The sequence below is a fragment of the Hirundo rustica genome, chromosome 4 (assembly GCF_015227805.2).
Source record: "Hirundo rustica isolate bHirRus1 chromosome 4, bHirRus1.pri.v3, whole genome shotgun sequence".
NCBI lineage: Eukaryota > Metazoa > Chordata > Aves > Passeriformes > Hirundinidae > Hirundo > Hirundo rustica.
This window is the reverse complement of record NC_053453.1, coordinates 40,617,534-40,633,286: the sequence shown is the minus strand read 5'-3', so window position 1 is coordinate 40,633,286 and position 15,753 is coordinate 40,617,534. Positions and strand designations below refer to the sequence as shown.

General features: G+C 36.6%; 1 long non-coding RNA gene across 3 annotated transcripts in view; it reads right to left on the bottom strand.

Moving 5' to 3' along the window:
• Positions 1–1,650: 1,650 nt before the first annotated feature.
• LOC120752232 (uncharacterized) overlaps positions 1,651–15,753 on the bottom strand; it is a 29,881-nt gene continuing 15,778 nt past the window's right edge. Inside the window, exons 1-3 of one of the 3 annotated variants that reach the window (XR_005700644.2) lie at positions 3,500–3,704; positions 3,238–3,359; positions 1,651–2,043 (exon numbers count right to left, since the gene is read on the bottom strand). This is a non-coding gene — a long non-coding RNA (uncharacterized LOC120752232). The other 2 variants (XR_005700643.1, XR_005700642.1) reach the window with 2 other exon arrangements.

The following is a 15,753-nucleotide window of genomic DNA, read 5'->3' as shown; positions in this document are numbered from 1 at the left end:
CCTGAAAAGGGTTTTTCGTTACCAGGCTTATATCTAATTACTTTATCATGGATTCCTACACTGTGCTAAGCCTCTGGAGAACTCTAGAAGAGGCATGGCAACACCAGCAGTATAATAAACAGACTCAAGAGACCAAGGTTTACTGTTGACCTTCTAGCAAGAAATTTAAACTCTGTGCTTTAACCTCTTCCTCTAAAGAATGCAGTCTTGACAGTTATCTCCCCTGGAAGATCAATTGGTAAAATCTGAGTTATTAGCAATTGCTTCTGTGCAGCAGCATGGGGAATCAATGTGTCCTGTATGTGCAGGTTTCAACATCCTGAGTTTCTTTGCCACTTCCATAAGTTACCATGGGCCATTAACATCAAGACTGTTTGAAAAAAATTGTGCTAAAAGTAAAGACACCCCTGGCTGCTTTGCTTTCTATCTTTGTGCTTTCTGATATACAATTTTCCTCCTTCTACACTACTCACAACAATGCAGACAACTTAGAGATAACTGCAATGACAAATGACTTCTCAGTTGCCATTTTAACTGGTTTTGGTTTCTACATACATTTAATGCATTCAGCAAAAAAAAACTGAGTAAGAAGATTCAATCACGAGATAGATGGCAAATTGCTTTCCTCAGAAACATCTGTATTAACAGTAAGGAAAAAACAGTCAGAATATCGTGGGTGTCACAAGAACACTGCCTTCTCCTTCACTTCAAAGCTTCACTCCAAAATTTTTTCCTATTTCTCGCCTGGGAATCAGGGAGTTTTAACAGATGATGAATGGTTATTTACAAGTCACAAAATAAATTATAAACATAACTGTAATTTTAAGTGCTTTAATTATAGGGAAACCAGCCATAAGATGTGTGCAGGGCTATAAATATAGATATTCCAAAGAGAAATGCATTATTGCAATAGTTTCTAGAACAACCTGTCTTGGGCAATAGAGAGTATATTTAAAATATTAAATGATGGGGCACAATAGAAATAGATATATAGAATGAAAAAGGATGGTGCTGAGTCCCTTAGTGGCTAAAACACACCTTTTTTTTTTTTTTTTTTTTTTTTTTTTTTTTTTTTTTTTTTTTTTAATAAAATTTGGAGTTCCTTTTAACCTGATCCCAAACATTACTTTGGTAGCATCATCAATGCATTGAGTGCATCTTGGAGCATTTCTTCTGCTGTATCGTGATCTGAAGGGAATCCTAACTGTCTGCCCAATGTCTAGTCTGTCATGTGAAATTCCAGAAATTGTCATAGAACACACCACGCTCAATTTCTTGGTGGACATGTTACAGAAGTTTTGAACTTCAGACAGTCGCTCTGCATAAAATGATAAAATAAAATCTGTAAAGTCTGGTTTTGTGGTACCACCCTACCTTCTCTTTTTAACACAACAGAAGTGCTGCCCAAGGCCTTGCAGCTGGATGCATCCCTGGCCAGCTGGTGCTCAGTCACTGGACAAATGCACAATGTAAGAGGGCACACAGTACTGAGCTGCTTTCTGATTGCTTAAGAAATACCTTTCTGGTTGACAAAAAAAAAAAAATCCAGTTGTTAATTTTAAAGTGTGCATTTTCCCCTGTTTTTTTTTTTTTTGTATTTTTTTAACATGAGTCATGACAGTAGTAAATAAAAGTCATATTTCAGTGCAGTTCTTTAAAAGAATTTTTATTAATAAAGGCATTTTTTTCCTGTAATTTAAATTTATTATCTACACTCCTCTCATTTACTAATACTAGCCTGTTTTTGTATCAACCAGTGTCCTCTTCAATATCAGAGCATTTGATAGCTGCCCTAGTGTTGATAATGATGTAACAACCAGGTATGTTGACACCTTCTAGTTCTGATGGAAGAACAAAAGAAAGTGTCAAAGAAATGAGAAACCGATTTTCTTTCTGAAAAATCAGGCAGCTAAAGCTAAAGAAGTCAATAATTAAAAGAACAGACAATTGAATATGTTGAGTTGGACTGGTGCAGAAGAGAAACTCAGTGAATGCTGTGCAGAAATGAACAAAAGGCAGAGGCAGCACATCTGACTCTCCTTCCTGCAAAGAACACAGAAGAAATTTAGTCATTTTTCAGCATGTATCACAAAAATCTGTCCAACCACAATGAAAATTACCATAATCAGAAATATCTTTTGACTGAAACACATTTTGAAATAAAAAGAAAGAAAACTTCAAAAAGCTCTTTTGTAGAAACATTTTTTTGTTGCAACCTATGATTTTAGTATCTAAGCTGATGCAATTTGATTTCTATTTGTGAGGAAAATGCTTAACTGCAAAACTGAATGTTATATTAAGATAGTTTTATAGCCAATCATGGCAATAATTTCACTAACATTAAATCATTTGCTGCTGGGTTTTTTTCCACATGACATTTTGTAGGCTATCTTTCAAACATTTATTATTCCTAAAAAAAAGCCCTGATGAAGTGACATGGCCAGGAGAATATTTTTGTAATCAAGTTTGCTTTTGGCTAGTATCTGCAAGATATCATTTAATCCAAGTAGAAGAAATGCAAAACCCATCTACAAAAAGTAATATCGCTTTCTACTTTGGACATGATACCTAAAAATAAGATGATTCCTTGTAATAAACACAGAACTTCTGTGGATCCCATAGCTGCAAAAATCTTTTTCCATAACATGAGGAGCCAGAGATCATAATCTTTTGTCTCTTGGACCTAAGTTAGAAGCTGAATACTTTTTAAAGCACTATCTCACTTCCCCAACAGTTCTAAGGGTACACTCTGCTAACCATGAGAGCTCCACTTTATACCTCTCATTATTAATTGTCGAAACTATTAATGCATTCCCCCTCTGGATCACTTTTATGGCCAAAGCACTATCACCATAAAGGATACTGCTTCATAGATTTCTGCCAGTGTGGAAGTGAGATATTACCGTGCATTTCTCACCAAATTAGATCTCCACTTTTTTTTTTTTTTTTCCTTTGAGCATCCTGCATAATTTTAGAGCAATACACTGCATTATCTCAATTAAAAATTATCAATTCCCATGAAAATTTTAATGCGAGCACTTCTAATGAATGTTTGACCTTTTCTGAACCACAAACCAAATAAATTGTGGTCAATTAATCTTTAAATGCATATTTTGTGTAATGGTGATCTGAGGAGAGCTGAGTTGCACATGAGTGAGTACCACAGAACTTAGGACTCTTCCAAGGACTGGGACAGAACTGAACAGTGGCAACCAATATCAGCTGTTGGATGCTCACCTGGGAGTTCCAAGTATTCAGCAGTTTCCCAGTTAGCACGGTGCCACTGCCAAATAGGAGCTGCACTTGATCTACTTGTAGATGCATGTAGGACACACAGGTGGGTCACCTGTGATTTTGGTCTTGCTCATTGGTGTCAAGGAGGGTCTTGCCTACAAAAGATGTATAGGATCATCCTACACCAATAATGATCCATGGAGTTTATTTTCAAATCTGTGAAATAAATAGATTTGGCTCAGCGTAAGAATCAAGAAAAGGATACATGCTCAGTGGACAGAGGGGAATAGAAACATCCTTGCTGACAGAAGCCCTTCAAATCCTTGCTATGTAGGGTAATCAGGATACAGGGAGGGATCTGAGGTAGCTCCTTCTAAAAGCAAATGTTGTGTGGATGTAGATTTATTTTTTTTTTAATTGTCATATACAAGCTTCTATGAAAATTAGTTTACAACATTTTAACTATATAAAAAATGCACCACTCCATTCCAATTTGAAACATTCACATACTTTATACTAGCATTATATATACCAAATCAGTACAAGTATAATCAGCATTCTCCTTATCAAAAAATGAAGCTATTGCTAAGACCAGGCATTATTTAAGATTTTCATTTATATACCATAAACCCTAACTTTGAAATAAGAAGTGTCAACAAACTACACATCTTTAATTATTTTTAAATTAATTTAAAAAGAATAAAAACTTTTGAGACACAGCTTTTCTTATTTGGAATTCTTGAAGTGTTTCTACCGATGGAGTAATTTGCTGTTTTGATATTGCTGCCACTTATACACAAAATTATCAAAACTCAAGCCCTGAAAAGGTAGTTATTTTTCTCTAAAGTTAACAGTATAATCACTTTTTCAAAAGTATTGCCATTTTAATGTAAGGCACTGGCTATTTTTGATGTAATGCACCATTAAAGAAGAAACCAAATCAAAATTTTAAAAATAGGCCCTGGCTTATTTCTAAAATATACTCCATTATCCAGAAAGACTTAGAAGAAAAGAAATATTGAAATTATATATTTTCTCAACTATTAAATATTAAATTTTCTCAAAGATTTTCTCAATAATTAAAAAAAGGAAAAGCAATGCAAATTGACATCAAAATGCTGTACTTCATTTCTACTCAGTCATATAATTTTTTTTTTCTAATTCTTGTATATTATGTTCTGATGGTGACTTATTTGCCCCAGTTACAAACTCCTATGCTGCACACAGTCCATGTTCTTTCTTGCAGAAATGATTGTGTGAAAAGTTTTATTTAAGGTCATCAGAAAAAAATAGCAAGATGCCCTATTTGTGTTTCTCATTTTTTAGTATTTATGTTTTTTTGCCTAGTTTTATGAGAACAGCATAGCAGAAATATTTTCCAGGTTCAATATCTTCTAAAAATTTCTCTGGAATAGAGCTGCAGTGGTTAATTCCTTCTGAGTCACTGATGACTTCTAAATACTCATCATCAAAAATTGACCCTCTTGGTTTTTGTTAGTCTCATTTTCAAGTTTCCTAACAATTCCACTGTGCTGAAATATAGGTGGTGGTGGTGGTGGGTTTTGGCAGAGGGACAAGGGAGTTGATTTGTTGTTTTGGTTTGGTTGCATTTTTTTCACAAACATTTGATGGCCTTTCTATGAAAAGATAACTACTTCCCTGTATCAAGCAGCACCAAATTTTTATCTTCACTGTCCTTTTTTCACTTCCCTGAATCAGTATCATACAGTAATTCATAGTCTGATTCTTTTGTAGAGTACTTGGTCAATTATTTTCAATTCCCCATTTTAAAGTACAATTTCATTTTAGAGAGTCCATACGATACAAATGTGAATGTTCTGCACCACGTGTGGGGAAGGCAGAAAGGGAGTGAATGTGTTTTTGGTGGATCTAGTGGAAAAGGCCTAACAAAAATGTCTCGCTAACATTGCTGGTTTAATAAGATAGAATACAGAGAGTAATATAGATAGCAAGTAAATCTTGCATCCCACCAGGTACTGGGAAGCACATACAGCATCAAACAGACCATAGATGGATTGTCCTCCAGCACACTCTGCAGATCCCATCTGTGGGTATGTTTCTTCTTTCTATGCTGTAATGCCTTGATTTTGTGTAACAGGTAAAGCCATCCATCTTCTCCTGACAGGCTGGACTGTTATCTCTGCCATAACATCCCCAGCATGTAGAACAGAGCCATATGGGCCACTCCAGCAGATTTCCTTACAGCAGTTGCTCATGCTTAAACACAGGACCCCACACACAGCAAACATGGCCTGGCTAAGATCTAGCTCCTCAAATACAAGGTCTTCTGCAAGACTCCAAATATAATGAAAGATAATGAGTTTTGTACTGTTGATTTCAGACTTTTCCCCTAATTTTATCAAAACAATACTTCATGACAGCACCCAGGCCAACTATTCAAAATCTGTCATAGCCTTCAATTCATAATGTTTTTATTCATAAATCTAGGTAAGTAAGCATAATCTAGGAAACAGAGGCATCACCTTTACCTACAATGCCTTTATAGCAACAGACACATATATAGGATGGTCTTCCCTGTCTGAAAAAAAAAAAAAAATCACTTTTTTAATTCATCACTTTTGCCCAGTGTTTTTATTGCAATAGGGTAAAGGATTCAGAATTTTTTTTTTTTTTTTTTTTTTTTTTTTTTTTTTTTTTTTTGGTGACCAAAAAAGAAATCAAAATAAGTATTCAGCTGGACTAAGAAAGAATTCACTTGCTTTCTTAATATCTCAAGCTTCATTAACTTTCTGTCTTTTCAGGAGTCTAAGAATGTATACACTGCATATAAAAGCAATCAGTCCTGGTAAGAAAATTGCAAATGTTATTTCTTTTTCAGGTTCAGAATACAGGTTCTCTGTTTAGCACTCAAAGGCTGTTAGATACCATAATAAATAAATTCAGAAGAAATTACATCTCTGTAATTTTGCCAAATACAAAGCAAATCTTTATGTCAAACAGAGGAAATGTGTATTTGTACAGCAAATTCTGTAGTTCTGCTGAGAGAATAAACAGTGCAGAAACAGGTTTAAAGTTTGTTCTTATTTGGTGTAAATATGTGTGTCAGCCATTCTGCTGCTGAAAAAGATGTCAAAAACAAACATAAAATGGAAAAGTAGCATGTGCATTTCTACAATCCATTGCAATGTGAAATAAGGAACGGAATAGCTGTTTCTTTGTTTGTTTAGTTGCTTGAGTCTAGTAGTAAGGGTCCTGCAGCATATCTTTAATACTAGTAGAATCAGGAAACAAGGCCAGCATGTATTGTATGTACATGTTTAAAAACTTATAGAAAATAATAATAAAAAAAACCCCTAGGAATGAAACGGCATTAAGTTAAATCATACACCTTCACCTGCAATATAAACAGCATCAAAAGATATTAGAAATTAATGCAGAGTGCCATATAAAAAACTACTAAAAAGATGTGGATTGTATAATTCAAAGAGAAAAGAAAGTTGTTAGAATTGTAGAAGAGAATGGATAGTGTAAGTCAGTTACTTAGATGTTTCCATATACATTCTCAGATAATAAAGATACATAACAGACATGAAAATTAAAGAAAACATATATCCTAATAAGGATCCATTTTATTCTCTCCCCTTTATAAGAACAATTTTTTCCAGGATAGAAAAAGTCCTATGACATTTCACATGTTCTTTCATAGACAGTTTTTTGATACTTCATTTCAGTTCTGCTCATCTACACTCCTACACATCATCATTATCTCCACGACTAATGAAAAATTTAGCAACAAAAGGGCTGCTTACTACTTGTGATCTGAAAGCTCTTTCTGTTACACACAATAGTAACAACATAAGGAACCCTTTCATCCAGCTCCATAGAGCAGCATAATGAAATTATAGTTAGCTGGGGAACCAGATATTTCATTGTTCACTTTGCTTCACATACCTCTCAGCTGTAGTACTCCTCAGGTGTGTATGTCCAGTTTTGTTAAAGAACCCCAAAAGAAAGCTTATGTCTGTATTTTAAACTGTCTTATACAGTTATCATACACACACTGTGATAGGACATTAGTCTCTCCCCAGCAGCATCTGTTGAAAACTAGAAGCACTTTTCTTCTCTCAAAAATAATTGAGCTGCTTCAACCCAGACTGACAAGATTCTTCTTTGCTTAGAAACCAGAAATAGAAAATTACAACTCAAGAGCTAATGAGTCACAAAATCATTACATGCAATCAGGCTTTAAAGCAGAAAACATTTTGCATCCTCAGTGTCACTGTTGCCCATGTGAAAAACAGTCAGTAAAAAAACAAAATTATGCAGCAGAAAAGCAGGAGAAGCAAGATAGGCTGTTTTGGATAGACATCTGTAATAGCACCATCAGGTATTTCTTGTAGATCTTCTGAGCTGGAAAAAGAGAAAATAGAGCTGTAACAGATTTTCTCCTTCAAAATCTATTTTGATTTCGCCTATGGAGGCCTTCCATGAACAACTTTAGTTTGTTTCAGCATGAAGGTATCAAGTACAGAGTGAATGAAGGGAATGTTTAGACAGAAGCAGTAGCACAAACTCAAAAAAGAATTTTGGTAGCTAATGTGGGGTGGAGGCTGAAATGTAAGTGAGACATTAATTTTGAGGAACTAAGGATTTTTAGGAAAGTTAAGATAATAAGTTGCTGAATTAGATAGGTAATCTTTGTTCGTAGTTAACAGAAGCCAGATCTTAGATAAGCTACCCCGGATTTAGTAACTCATTGCTTGTCAACTTTATGTTTATGTAGCTGTACTTGTAATGAAAAACAAAATGTGGTAAATAGGACATAAGATAGCTGCAGATTTCCTGTTTAAAGGACCCATTGAACATAGGAAACTGTAAGTTCTACCAAAGATTCATTTGTCATGAATGCATTGAAAAGGTAGAAAGATCAGGATGAGGAAGACTCATCTTACTTCCTCATTTTGGGTAACCCCTCCGCAGAATAGACCCCCAACTCATTTTAGGAAACAAAGTTCACATGCTTAATAGCCTTTTTGCCAATTAGCATACGAAGCGAGAAATGGGAGGTGACAGGGGTATGAATATGCATTTGTATTTTGGGTATTCAACACTTTTGTAAATAAAAGGCTTTGTAATTACCTGTGAATTTCGCAGTGCGAATTAGGAAAATATCCCGCCGTGCTGCCCGGCCATAATAGACATACACTTTCTAACTTTAAACTGTTAGAGAGTTTTTGTCCATCACAGTTGGGTATCGATACTAGATCAATACCCATATTTCTTTAATAAGTCAAAAGTCTAATGCATTTGTTATCACTGTTGTGGGATTTATGCAAAAGTGGCAACTCATACAAATGAGGTACTTTTAATAATAACATTCAAGGCCAGAATAGTATCTTTCACTTAAAAACACAGTAAGCTGAGTTACTTCATTGTACTGTTTCTATATTCTCTTAGTTTATTTTACCAATACTCAAACAACGGAATATATTCACAGCACTAAAATAACCCATAGGTGATCTCTGGCACCATGCTAGAAGATTATCAGGAAAGCAAGTTTCTGCAAAACAAACAAACAAGAAAGTACTGAATTTTCATTCCCTGTCTGAAAGAAAGAATTTCAAACATGACAATACAAATCAAAAAGAAACTCAGTCTTTTCACAGATGATTATATGATGTAGTAATGATATAAGGAGTGTTGAAAGGGAACTGACTAAATGACATTCATTTATTTTGAAGTTAAAAGAAAATGAAACAATTGGTATTTCCACTTCAAGCACCCAAGCTAACATTATCTTTTAAAGCCCTCAAGCCCTGCCACACAGATGTAGAGCCACAAGGTTTTATAACTCAATCAAGACCCTTCTGTTCTCTCATTGAAGCAAGAAAGGAAAATGGAACTCTGTAGGTGATGCAGAGATGAGAAGCTCGAGAAGGCCATCAGCAAAGTGCCTACTAGTTCCTAAAATTTCCCTTACACATTTCTTTTCATCTTGTAGAGTATACTCATAGAAAGACTCTCATTAAGCTCAATTGTGCCTGCTCCTCAGCCTGCATGTGTAAGAGAAACATTTTAAGCAGTGCCCATTCAGGGCAGCAAACCTCCCTTTCTTCAGTTGTTCAGGGAATATTTTCAATCCAAGGTACCATTATGACATCAGCCTAGATAGGAAGTACAACCATGAGGAACAAAACATAGTATTTATTGTTAATATACTAAAGTGAGAAGCTGCACTGCTGCTAAGTGTTAGATACCCTACTACCTTGCAAGAAATGTTTATTCATCCATTTTTCTAGGCAAATCTACAATGATTTAGACACATTTTTTTCTGCTCCCAAACAGCTGAGTGCATCTATCCCAACCAGAAGACCTTTTAATGACCTAGACCCATCAAGTTATTTAATATCAAGGACTTCTGAAGCTTGTTTCAGAGTGCAAAGCTCCAAAAGAATGATAGTTACACAGATTCCTGAACTAATAAAAGTTGCTGTGTTCAGACACAGTATTTCCTTTCTTATGGGTCTGGCAGTTCCTAAGAAAGGAGCACCACAGATCATAAATTCCTTATGAGGCTAAAAATATACATAAATGGAGAAAAATTAAAATTTTGAATGAAATTTCTTGTTCCACTGTTCCAGTAATTTTCATGACTTTATTTCAAATTACAAGAATCTTTCATCATACAGATTAGAGGGCACAAAGATGCTGTAATGCATTCCTTGGGTTTATATTTGTAATGTTCTTTTCTATCTGTCCCTGCCCAGCAGTGCCCACCCCCCTCACTGAGATGTAACCTAATCCTATTCTATCACTGATTGGGCGAAGCCTCTGGGTCTCGCCTATGGCCCTGCCCCCTGGGGGAAAAACCCACGGCGGGGGAGGGGCCAGCACTCTCTGGCCTCGGCTCTCCATCGGGAAGGCCTCCAAAGCTGAGCAGGACATAAGAATAAAAGCAGAACTATCCCACCGAAGTCAGAGAGTCAAGACTCTTCCTTTACCTTCGGTGGCGTCTAGTCTCGTGGGGAAGGCTACACAAAGGAATGTCATATGCCAGAGTTTTCCTCAGATAGTGACAATATATCTTTCTGTTGTGCTTCAAATATCTGTTTTGGATAATTTTCAAGGATAGCAATTACCATTCTAATCCATTTTCTACTAGTAGTGCTGTGAGTTCAGAAGGGCCCAAATTACTATCAAAAAATACCCTCCATCTTATTTTTTTACTTCTTCTGATAACAGATTTAATGGATTTTCACTTTATTTCTATGACTGCAAATATGGAGCTAATTTAAAAATTCTGTCTCAGTGCAAAGTTATCTGCATGTTAACCTATCAGTTTTCCAAACAATTTCATGAATTCTGTTGCAGAGATGGCCAGTAAGCACAAAATTGCTGCATTCCTTCAGTGAAAATGGATTTCTCAAGTAAAGGATTTCTTCTCTGGTTTTATATCTTAAACTGAACATCAAAAAGAATTTTGTTTCACAGATTTCCCCATTTTGCATTGTCACAAATCAATTAGCTAACCATTGTTAGTCATCTTTTAGTAACCTCTAATCCCTTTTGCTTTGTGTTTTTGTGCTTTTCCATTTAACTGAGTTCTGTTTTGAGTCTCATAACCTAAGGTCTTGGGTGCAACATGTCTACAGCAGTTTCAGATGATGTAGCCCATACTGTATGAATGATCACACATTACAAGGGGAGTACCTCTATTCCTTAAGAAACGCATGTAAGCTAGTGTTCTTACATTTATATTCAAGAAGCACCAGCACCAAAACGGCTACTGCAGAATAGCGAGTGATAAAAACACCTTCTTTACCTCAGAACCAGATCTTCACTGAGATGAGATAGTCCCTTCACTTTCACAATTTTAAGGAGTTGATCTCTATTCTAGGCATGGCATATGAAGAGAACCCAGCCTGTCACAAAAGGCCAACTTTGCCTACTCTCAGGATCATACTCACTACCTATTCTCCCTGGGTCTTTCTCTCTTGGTTTCTGTGAACCAAGAAAGGTCAACATATTATTTGGGAAAGCAAATAGCAAAGTAGTGCCATGTCTGACTACTACTTAGACTACTGCTATGTCTGAGCATCACCAGGTGTTGTATTTCGAAAATTGGTTCATTCTGTTTTCCCCATGTTCTTTATGCTGATGGTTTACCCCTGGAGTTTGTGTCCTTCCCTATGCTTCCTTATAAGTCCATACTCCTCCTCCCTTTCCAGCACCTTCCCTGCCCATCATCCAAACCCTGCCCATTATCTGCGAACCTTCCCCACCCATCACTGTGATCCCTGCCCCTCTGTCCAGAATTTTCCCTGTTCATTAACCCTCCTTCGATGTTCTATTGGGCTCACAGATATAGTCCCTCCTACCCTATGAATCTATTGGTTCCCAATCTGTGTTCTCCTCCCCTTCCTCCTCCCATGGTTGTGCCCCATTGGTTGTTTGTTTGTATCCACCCCTGCTACACCACACCCCCCCCCACCCCCCCCCCCTTGTTATAATCCCCTTCATTGCTATGTTCAGGGCTTTTTGTCTTCGGATTCCCTCCTGTAATAAACTTGTTGGATTTATCTTGGAAGAAGCGTCTCCGCTCATCTTTAATCTATGTCCTAGTTGGCACCAAAAGGAAGCAGGAGCTCTTAGCCTCACCTCCTAAGGTTTGGCATCTCCTGAGGTTTGACCAAGGAGTTCCCCGCTCCTACCACTGCACAGGGTCTGGAGCTAGACGAAGCAACCCCTGTTTGGTGCAACAGCAACCAGGTTGCACTTCTAGTAGAGAAACAGAAGCCTTTGCTCTCCCATTAACTGGGGATGCAAAGGACAGAAAAGTTTAAGGAAACAGCATGAACAGATCATATAATAAATTCTGTCATGCTTTGCTGTTCAATGCCAACATGAACACAGATCTTGAAAGCAGTGAACAATAAGTAGGCTTGAGAAAATATAAAGTAAAAGCATAAGGGGTACTCTAAAAAAAAAAAAAAAGAGACAAGAAATATACTATGGCTTTTGAATTTGAAGAAAAAATAAAATGTAAACAAAAATACTTAGTTTGGTTTTTTTTTTTCTATGATGAGAATTTTAAAATTGTCAGTTATATTTTAAAAATACTGTGATTGTGAAGTAGGAACCCATAAAAAGAAAGGCTGAATACAAGCAATACGGGAAATGAAGATCAGAAGAACCTCTGAGCAAGTTGTGGGAAACTTCTTTGTCTCTCCTGGAGGATGAGAAGACAGGGCTGCTTTCCTGCTCCCTTTTATTTAGTTTGCCAGCGCACACTTAGGTCCAGTATGACTGGGGTGGTCTAGGGTCCTATTATTAGCACCTGTCCACCTGACACATCTATTATTAAAAGCCTCTCAAACAGGATGATTAGGGTGCTCTAAGTGGGAGTTTATGTCATTCTTTTTTGCCAGTGTGTTCCATTTTTTCTTCTCCCTTGGCTCACATCACCACTTGTGATAAACCACAACCCCATCTTCCTGACCACAGAGGTCAGCAAAGACAATTTACATAAAGAATTACAGCATCAAAAGCTGGTACTGAACTACCACCTCCATGTGATTTTTCTCTAGTTTTTGCTTTAGAACAAGTCACTTACTACATAAGAAAACCTGACTATCCTGAATTCAAAGTCATTGTGTGTCAAAATAGCACTTTTAGTGAACTCTTGCTCACTAATTCTTCTACAATGTACAATTGAAATTTCCACCACTCTAAGGTTCTCATTTAAATTGTTTCAGCTATTCATCTTGAGCCACTCATTGATGAGTAAAAATGACTACTACAAAAATAAAATCGTGACAGGAAATTAATTAAATTCATAACTCCCTACACAAAACCATTTTCAAGAGTAGCTTTTTTTTTTTTCATTTACTACTTTACTCTCCCTCCATTAAATAAATTATACTGTTTATCTATAGAACTGTTACCCAGAGAATGTTACCCAGAACTTGAAATCCCGTTGGATTTACAATGAAGAGGAATGTTTTTAAGAAGAAACATAGTTTTTACATATGATTTAAAAGTTGGATAGAAAATAATGAAGCAGGCAGGAATTTGCCTGTATTCAATTACGTCTGCCAATCTTTCAGTCATACAGCATTCACCTTTAATTGTGTGCACTATTATTTTATTGTGTTTGATGCTGTTAAATTTCTAAACACTACGTGCCATAAATAGTGTTGCCCATGGCACAAGTCTGCTGTGCAGTATTCAGGTCTCTCGGCACTAATCAGGTCAGCAGATTTGAAGTTGTCCTGTACCACAAATGGAAAAAACCCAGATGTTGAAAACTAACCTTTCTAGTGCTGACCAGATATAGCAAAATAGCTGTGTCCCATAAGAAACGATCCCCATCAACAACTGATTCTGTGTACAGATTGTCTTAGTATGTTAAATCCTTATTGGGATAAAAAAAATGTTGCACAAAAAACAAAACAAAACAAAAAAACACTGAAGGAAGGATTTATTCCAAAGCTTACTAGTGATACGTGCAAAGAGCCTTTATGAGTCAGAATGCAAAGTTTGATCCATGGTGGCTTAATTTGCCAGCCAAGAGGTGCTCTCAAGCTCTGCTAATCAAAAGGTTGAAATGGAGCTTTTGGGATCAGGCTGAACCTATTTCTCAGAAGCTGAGAGAATTTAACTGAGTTGCGAGACCAACTTTAAAATCTTTCTTCCAAAATACAGTTGGTTTTGACCCTTTGCTACTTCAACAGAGTGAAACCTCAGCACAAGGTAAGACAAATGTATGCAAATGCATGTTAATAAGACAGATGGGTAGGTGTGTCTCTTTCACAGTTCAGGAAAATTACCAGGTTTCCGAGGGCCTTATGGACTTCAGAAACCTACAGCTGAAAATATAATTTTCTAGTTATTTAAAGGTTAGATGACAAATCAGTAAGACAGTTGGCTGTATGAAGAATCATTTTTTTTCAAACAGATGTCTTCTAATGCAATGATTTTATTATTGTCTAATATAATTTTTTGATTTGTCTTGTTTAGAAAGTTAAAAATATCTCTCCTCTTACTTGCTCTCTCATGTTATCACAGGTAAATGTCCTTCAAAACATTCCTAGTGTATGCATTAAATTACACTTAATTCTCTTCATAATTAATGACTACCAGTTGTGATGCCTGTCTTCCCTAGAGTGCCCTTTCTGTCCTCAGCAGTGCAAAACTAGTCAAACTGTCACTATCAGTTCTAATAACACAGTCTACAGGGGAATATATGCAAAACAGATATGCACTTATACCTATACTTAACTGGAATCACTGGCTGTTGAAGTTGGAAGGGACACAGGGGAGACACCTGATCCAGCACCGTGCTCAGTCAGGGCCACCTAGAGCTGGATGCCCAGGACCATCTCCAGATGGCTTTTGAGTATCTCCAAGGATGGAGACTACACCACCCCTCTGGGCTGCTCACAGTAAAGGACTGTTTCCTGATGTTCAGAGGGAACCTCCTGTGTTTCAGCTTGCCTCTGATCTTGTCACCAGAAATCAATGAAAAAACCTCTGGTTTCACCTCTTTACATCTTTCCGTTGTGAACAGCTTCCCTTGACCTGCCTTTTATTCAGGCTGAACAGCCTCAGCCTCTCCCTTGTAGGAAAGGTGCTCTAGTCTTTTAATCACAGTGACCCTTCACTGCACTGTCTCCAGTATATCCTATGTCTTTCCTACTGGGAAGCCCAGAACTGGACACAACATTCCAATTTGTGTCCTCACCATTGCTGAATAGAGGAGAAACGTGCTCATATCAAACATACACCATCATTTTCTGAAGGTGTTTTGCTACTTCCACATCTCAGGACCAGCATTTCCAAATTGCTTTTTCAATTACTGTACTAAATATAATAACAGCAATTAATTTAATAAAACAGACTGTATGGTATATTCAGCAATTCCATGCATCTGTCTGTATGTACACATCTATGTTTCCTACAGGAAAGAAATATTCAGAAAGCCCCAGCTATGTTACCTTTAATATTGTTTCATGCAGAGTCTCAGCTGGCTCTGTGTTACCAGTTTTTGTTAAATAATTCAATGCTGTACTTTTCACTGTTTGAACTTTCATTTACACTATTAGGTTCTCATCTGACAGACAGCTATGGTACTTGTAAATCTCTTCCCCTCTGGAGAAGTAATTTTATTTTCCTACCCAGTGGTCACGCCAGCCATGCATATAATTTCCCTTGTCTCCTCTCTTCTTCTCTAAAGACATTTTTCCTGATATGTACCTCTTGGATTTCCTAATTTTAGAGAAGATTCATGCTAGTAACTACTTAAATCATTTGCAGGTACATCCATTCTGCAGCACCTGTTTCTTTTTAACCATGCTTCTTGAACTTCAAGGAAGGGTCTTCAAGAGACATGCAAGATTTTTTTTCTGCTGATCTGTAAAATTGTGTACTAACTTGAGTTTGAATGTCTTTTTCTTTTTCACTTGCATTACTCTTAGTAATTCTTGGACACAATTTTTAAAGGGTATCAAGATTAACGTTAAAAATTGAGCAAAATAA